The sequence below is a fragment of the Cibotium barometz genome, chromosome 8, assembly GCF_041138505.1.
Source record: "Cibotium barometz isolate CiBa-2024 chromosome 8, ASM4113850v1, whole genome shotgun sequence".
Classification (NCBI taxonomy): domain Eukaryota; kingdom Viridiplantae; phylum Streptophyta; class Polypodiopsida; order Cyatheales; family Cibotiaceae; genus Cibotium; species Cibotium barometz.
This window is the reverse complement of record NC_141053.1, coordinates 24,379,806-24,388,002: the sequence shown is the minus strand read 5'-3', so window position 1 is coordinate 24,388,002 and position 8,197 is coordinate 24,379,806.

Here is an 8,197-nt window from a genome sequence, read left to right as displayed (position 1 = left end):
GCATAATGTTTTGTACTCTCTTGGGCTTGCTTCATATGCACCTTGCATTGTTGAAACAAACCTTGCATCTTCTCAGCCTCTTCCTTTGCATCTTAATTCACCACATCTTGCTTTATGATCATCATTGGCACATTCACTTTGTATCCATACAATGCCTCAAAAGACATGGCAATGCTCTTATGATGGGTGCTATTGTATGCAACTTCAGCGAGAGGAAACTACTTATCCCAAGAACTTTGTGTCTCATAGCAAAAGTGCCTCAAGTTGGTCTCCACCCACTTATTCACCCTCTTTGGCATCAACTTAGTGCCCATGGTAGCAAATAATGCACCCCAAAATAAGCTCATAAACTTTACATCTCAGTCACACAATCTCCACCGGCATACCATGCAATTTGGACACATGTTCCATAAATTGCTTGGCAACCAAAGACATGTATATTTAATCTTGGTAGGGATAAAATAAGCTAACTTTATTATAAGATCCACCACCATATACACGATGTCCCATCCCTTTCTTGATCTTATAACAAAGTCCATAGAAATGTGAGTACACTTGCCTTCGAGAATAGGCAAGGGGGCTGAAGAAATCCATTCAGCTCTAATGTGTAGGATCTTTGTTAAGTTGGCAAGGTATACACTTCGATACAAATGTATATCTGTCCTTCCACTACCATTCCACTATGCTCCTCCATACATGCATGAGATCCTTCTCCTTTATCTTGCTGTAGATGAGAATATCATTGAAGAATAGACCTCCCATACATGCACGAGATGATGCTCTTCCATCTTGCTATAGATGATAATATCTTGAAGAATACCAACACAAAATTAAAGAGGAAGGGCTACAACACCTTGTTCATTACGGCTTATCATGAATTAAAACAACCCTCTTTCCATCCTAAAAGTTGTTTTGAATTCATCCCCTTGTCTTGTCCCTATTTGATGGTCTCCTGACCTCAAATCAATCTTTGAAAGTAATGAGAGTTTTTCAACTCATCAAGGAGGTCATCAATACGAGGTATTGGGTAGTGATTCTTCAAGATAATCTTGTTGATGTCCCGATAATCTATGCACATTCTAAATGAACCATCCTTCTTCTGTACCAAAAGCATAAGAGATGTAAATGTTGATTAGCTTGATTCAATACACCCCATATCCCCAAGTTTCTTCATTTTCTTTGCCACTTCATCTCTTTCCACCTTTGAGAGTTTATAGAGTGGCTTGTTGAAATCGGTTTGGCATTTGGTTCAAGCTCTAAAGAATGATCCAACTCTCTCTTAGGCGGTAAACTATTGGGCATTTGAGACCAGTTTGGCATTTGCTTCAAGCTTTATAGAATGATCTACCTCTCTCTTAGTTGGTAGACTCTTGGGCATTTGAAACAGCTCTTTGAACTCATCTAAGAGTATTGTCATGACTTCATGTAAAACTTTCTTATCTTCCACATTGCTCTTTTCTTTTGGCAAAGTTGTAATACATATACACATCCCATTTGCTTGAGCTCTCTCTTAAGCTTATTTAGTAGCATTGATCAAGGTGACCTTTGATAATAAGCAAGATCCATGGACGTGCCCTCTTGATCCCCATACAAAAAGCTCATGAATCCATGCTTTAAATTCATTGAAAAGGTCCCAGGTGTTGGCTATCGCACCCTAACACAATGTCAATTGGACCCATCTCCAATGTAAGCAAATCCACATGGCATGTGTATTCATTAGAAAGCATGACCTTTACATCCTTACACCATTGTGAAATCCATCATTGACCCATTTTGCTACTTGCATCATGTGTAAACTTTGACAATGCTATGGGTTGGAGTCTTAGATTGTAGATTTGTATGTGTTAAGAAAACCATCAAAACTTTAAAAAATCAACAAAATCAAGAAACCATACCTTTTCTTGAAATTCTTACAACAAGCAGGTGCAAAAATGATGAAAATCTCTCCAACACAAATCAAAATTGAATCAAAGCCAAGCTCTAATACCAATGCAAGATAGAGGGTAGAGAGAAAATAATTCACTCAAGTGGAGTACCACACATATGCACTCTATGAGAGTACCACCATGGCCAAGAGCTTGGAGCTTATTCTTTGTATTATGAATATCAATATTACTTACATAACCTTGCCTAAGTTCACTTATATAGGCCTTAATTTATTCACATGACTTATTGTCCATGATCCTATTTACATGGCAGACTGCCCATGGCACCTTAACCCAACCAATGTGTTCCTCTACATTACAAATACCTATACATATATATACATAAGTTCCATAATGGCCCACTAATTCATGGGGGGGAACATAGATAGATCCTCATGTCTCATGAGCTATTGGTCAGACACTAAGTTATCTCTTGCACCCAGCACCTCTTTCAGTCTGCTAACATGAAAGACAAGATGCACATGTACTCCATTTGAAAGATGCAACCTATAAGCAATCTCATTAATATTTTCCAAGATCATAAAAGGTCCAACAAATTTCGGAGATAACTTATAGACTTTTCTAGTCCTCATTACTTGAGAGTCATTTGGGATTCTCAAGTAAATTCGTTGACCTTCTTCTAAGACTCTAAGTGATCGCTTTCGATTGGCATAAAACTATGCTCTATCTTGCACAATCTTTATGCTCTCTCTTGTAAACTGCAACATGTCTTAATGTTGTTTCTAAGACTCTAAGTGATCGCTTTTGATTGGCATAAAACGATGCTCTATCTTGCACAATCTTTATGCTCTCTCTTGTAAACTGCAACATGTCTTAATGTTGTTTCAAGAAATCAACCGTAACACCAACTCAAAATTTCTCTAAGCCAATCATCCACACATGGCTCTAGGCTAATCATCCACGGGGCTCTAGGATGAAAGCTATACATGAGCATAAAAGGTCTCATCTTAGTAGCCGAATGCTTAGCATTATTATAAGTAAACTCTACTAATGTAAGGCAATCTTTCCAATCACACTGTCTCAAAGAGAATATGCACATAACATATCTTCCATGGCCTGATTTATACGTTCTTTTTGTCCAACATTAGGCTCACTATGGGTCAGATGAACTCATATTCAAATTAGTATCCAACTTCCTGAATACTTCATGCTAGAAATATCTAGTGAACTTTGGATCTCGATCATTAACAATATCAACTAAGAACCCATAAATGCTAAAGAACTCAATAAAGAAATGAGCAAGGTGTACAACTAAGATTATCTTTTGTAGGGATGAACCTAGCCAATTTGGTGAGTCAATGAATGATCACCCAAATGGCATTATTCCCCCTCAAAGTCCATGGTAATCCAACCATAAAATCCATAAAAACACTTTGCCATTTTTTTCAGGTACTTCCAATGGCATCAAGCCCCACGACATCTTAAGTGCTTAGCCTTATAGACTTGGCATGCTAGCAACATATTATTCGATATCAACCTTCAACTTTGGCCAAAAGAAATATCTTCTTACCAAATGCTCAGTCCTAACAATAAGCACACTTGAATGCCCAACAAAAGGTGTGTCATAATAATCAAACATGATGTGACTCCTCGCACACCATCAACATTGAGTACATAGACCTTTCCCTTTTGAAAGAGGAAACCATTTCAAAGAATAGAATAATCCCTCATAGTAACATAAGTAGGGGTCGTCCTAGCCTAGATAATATCCCAGATCCTACCAAAGCAACTATCACGAGGATCCAAGCCCTTGAGAGAGTCAAATAGGTCAGAGTGAATTTCAACAAATGAAAGTTGATTTACATGGCCGATTTTACTCAAAGCATCTTCCACTTTATTAGTAGATTCTTTTTTATAATAGATCTCAAAATCAACCTCTTGCATAAGGTCAAATCTAGAGAATTGTAAAATTATTTCATAGATGAATTATCCATGAATACCATAAAAGTAGAGCTATAAAGATAATGTATGCACTTTTTTAAAGTACGAATAATAGCAAAAAGCCCTTTCTCATGCGCGTAGGCCACTTTTTATGAGGGCTAGTAATCTTTTTACTTTAAAAAGTAATTGGCCTACCATCTTGGAGCAATGCAGGTCCAAAAGCGTACTCACTAGCATTCATTTCCATAAATGGTTTACTTGGATCCACAACATAGGAGTGGTGGTTTCTTGACATTTCAATTCAATAAAGCACCCATCCAACTCCTTAGCCCACTCAATAGGCTTATACTTATTATACTTGCCTTTCTCCACCCCTTTTGAAAGTTTCCAAAGAGGAAATGCATAATTCCAAATAAATGTGTGGAAAATTTTGACAAATCTTAAAAAATATTTGACTTAGGTAATGGTCTTTAGGATTGGCCATTCACAAACCTTCCTAATTTTCTCATAGTCAATATGGACACCATTAAGAGATAATGTGTCTAAGGTACATCAACTCTTGTTTAAATAAATCACATTTGCTTTCTTTAGCAAACAAAATTTCTTTTATAAGAATATCTAGCACAATTCTCAGCATGTTCAAGGGTCCTACTATACACGAGGATATCATCTTTAAAAAAATCACAAACTTTCCCAGATATGGCTGAAATAAATCATTCATTATTTGCTAGAAAGTTGCCAGTGCATTCGTGAGTCTGAATGGTAAAACCAAGAAATCATAATATCCATATCTAGTCCTAAATCCAATCTTAAAGACGTCATCCTCAAATATCATAATTTGATGGTAACCTGTTCTCAAATTAATCTTCATGAAATATTACACTCCACAAAGCCAATCAATAAGGTCATCCATCCTTGGAAAATGATATTTATTCTTAACACTAAATTTGTTAAGGCCCTTGTAATCAACACACATTCTCTTAGTCTTATCTTTCTTGTCCACTAAAAGAACAGGTGCACCCCATGACGACTTACCAGTCTTGCATGCCCCATTATACGAGGTATTACGAAAGCTGTTTAGCAACTTCATCCTCCTCAATCTAGCTTAACCTTTAAGGCTACCTAAATATTGATTGAGCCCTAGGCAATAGCTCAATATTATGGTCTACACCCTTTCTCGAAGGTAAATCAAGAGGTAGTTCTTTTGGAAACATATTTGAAAACTCAAGCATAATCTCTCAAAGAGTCTTCCCTTAGAAGAATTCACACTCCGAAGGTCCACTCCCTTCGAGCCTACCATGTCAATAGCACAAATCTCGAACTAATCTGCTAGTCTCCCACCATAACCAATCTCTCGAACCACTCTTTTCTCCCTTCCCTAGAGCTAAACTCATAGCCCTAATAGGTGATACCCATAAAGCATCAACTTCACGTTGAGGAAAACAACATAGAAAGAACTCTTTGGATCAAGAAATGCTTCAAAATTATTCTTTAAAGAAGATGCACAAATACCATCACTGCATTGTACTTCGTTCTTTAAAACACAATAAAGAAAATCACATTCATTGTAGTTTTTCCAAAGTAAAACATACATGACTATCATTATTAATTACATTTGATACACCAACATTAGAAGAAATTTTACTCATTGGACCAGATAAATTACCAACCAAGGAAAGCTTTCTCATATTATGTTGAAAAGTGAATACATGTTTTACATAGTGAATATATTTACAATGGGGATTTTGTGGAAAAAACCACTTTTGCCCAATAATACATCTATGATGTTTTCAAGGTGCATAACAAGGAAAGAAAGGTTTTCTTCATAAACTTGGATCTTCAAAATGACTCGAGGAACCTTCCTTTGCCAACATTGACGCACGCCTTAAGCAAGATTGACCACATAGTGGTGGTCATTTGATGCCACTAGGATAAATAAGATGTGGATAAGAGAAGCATCAATAAAGTTGTGAGTACTATCATCACCAAATAAAACACATAGAGGGGATCCCGTAACTTCACCCATCATTCGGATAACGTCATGTGGACCAAACACCCCCATGTTAAAGTGACAATTATCATAGCTATTATTGAAAGCATAAAAAACAATAGAATGAATGAATGGATTACCTAGAATAGTATCTGACTATACCAAATAAGTGTGCACTAGTGGTTGCACTACTTTGCCACCGAAGAATTTTTATTGAGAATGGACAATTATAAGCATAGTGGCCTTGCTTGTGACATTTAAAGCATCCCACTTTGCGAGCAGTGGTCACTGTAAAATCGGATTAAGGCCTCTTACCCAAGAGAGTTCGATTTAGTTTTCTCTAAAGATGAGGCCTGCCCCAAAAGGCTGCCCACCACTAGGGCTTGAAGAGGCTACTACATTGCTGCTTGGTGGTTTCTCTTCATTTGCCTTTTTTCTTTATTGCACTTATTTGGTAAGAAAGACCTACAATGTGCTTCCTCGCAACTGGTGGTTTCTCTTCATTTACCTTTTTTCTTTATTGCACTTATTAAGAAAGACCTACAATGTGCTTCCTCGCAACTTCACATGTATCATCATATATATGTGCAAAGTGCAATGTGTCCTCAAAGGACTTAATCACGTTCTGTCTTACCTCATTTTGATAATCATGAGGTAAACCCTAAAGAAAGAAGAGACGATAGATGTAACAATCTAGGAGATCTAAGAACTTAGCTATAAGTTCTCAAAACTCCTAAATGAAAGTCTCAAGCTAATTATATTTTTTGAAGTTAGTGAAAATCCAAAGTTTCATTAGGTACTCTAATGAAAGTCTCTAAGAACACAGTCTTGAAGTTTTCCTAGGTCTTAGGAGCCGTGAGTTTCAACTTGAGATCCTGCCACAACTAAGTGAAGATACGACCTCTTAAAAACATTCCTATTGCCATTATTTTAGGCAACTCCCCAGAAAACAACTCTGGAGTAAAAAGAGGATATATTCCAAAAGTACCCAATGGTCCAACTTCTCTAGACAACTCCCCATAAAACAACTCTGGAGTAAAAAGAGGATATATTCCAAAAGTACCCAATGGCCCATCTTATGGGGTCCATCATTGTTCACTTTATGCTACTCAAGTTTGTAGATCCTGAACTTGCTAGAATAAATTCCGAAGCTCATTTGGATCGATAAGGACCATCTATGGTTGTGGCTGGGTAGCACTCCTCACACCCACTATAGCTTGAGAAACTGTTACCGACAATGTCATGTCCCACTTATCCTGTCCTACTCTAGTAGGTCTATGACTACATTTGTCAGAAGAAGAGGTTTCCATGTTTTTAACCAAACAATTTCAAAAGTTTAGCTTTGGTTAAATGTAAAATATATTCCTTTAATCTAACAAACCAAATAAAGCTTTTGCTTTCTTCTCTAATTTTCTAAAATTTCATGCATGAAGTTTTTGGAAAATTTTGATGTAACTTCCTGAATTTTGAAGCATGGAAAACCTAATCAAATTCTACCTACTTCTTATGGCACAACTAAATAAATTTTTACAATGTAAAAATAAAATTATGCATATACTAATGCATAATTTCTTCTTGCATAAACATAAATAAAAAATGTTAAATTCAAATATTTGTGATAGTGGCAAATCACTTGCCTCCATCACACAATTCACTAAAAAATATGCATGCAAAAATACACATTTTTGCCCCTCACAAAAGAGGTATGAAATATGTATTTTTATGTGTTGGATAATTCTAAATAATTTCGTTTATTATTGGGATTTGGTTGACTTTTGAAATCAAAATTTTACAAATTTGTAAAGAAGAAAAAATAATTGAAAACTCCGCTTACTTGGAATTTGAAAGCTTCATATCTCGGTTTATAGGAGGACAAGAGTTTTGTTTATGACTTCGGATTTCACACGTGGAAGGGTGAGAGTATTTGATGACCTTGTCTTTGTAAACTTGAGAGAAGAAGAGTATTTATATAGTTTTTTTTAAATATTCACTAGACATATTCACATCTAGTGAATATTAATTAATTAGTGCCCCTTGAGGGCACTAATTAATTAATAGTACTAAGGTAAATCTTTAGTACTAAGGCCGACCCTCCCTCCCTCTCTGTGCATCGACCCTCCCTCCCTCTCTCCCCCTTTCTCTCTATGCTACCCCACATACTCCCTCCCTCCCTCCTTATTTCTCTCTACGCTGCCCCGCACCCTTTCTCCCCGTTTGTCTCTACATTGCCTTGCAACCTCCCTCACTCTCTGCTTATCCCCACACCCTCCCTCCCTCCCTTAGCCCCATACCCTCCCTCGCTCTCTACTTAGCCCCACACCCTACCTCGTTCTCTGCACAGCCCCACACCCTCGCTCCCTTCCTCCCCCCATGGCCTCGC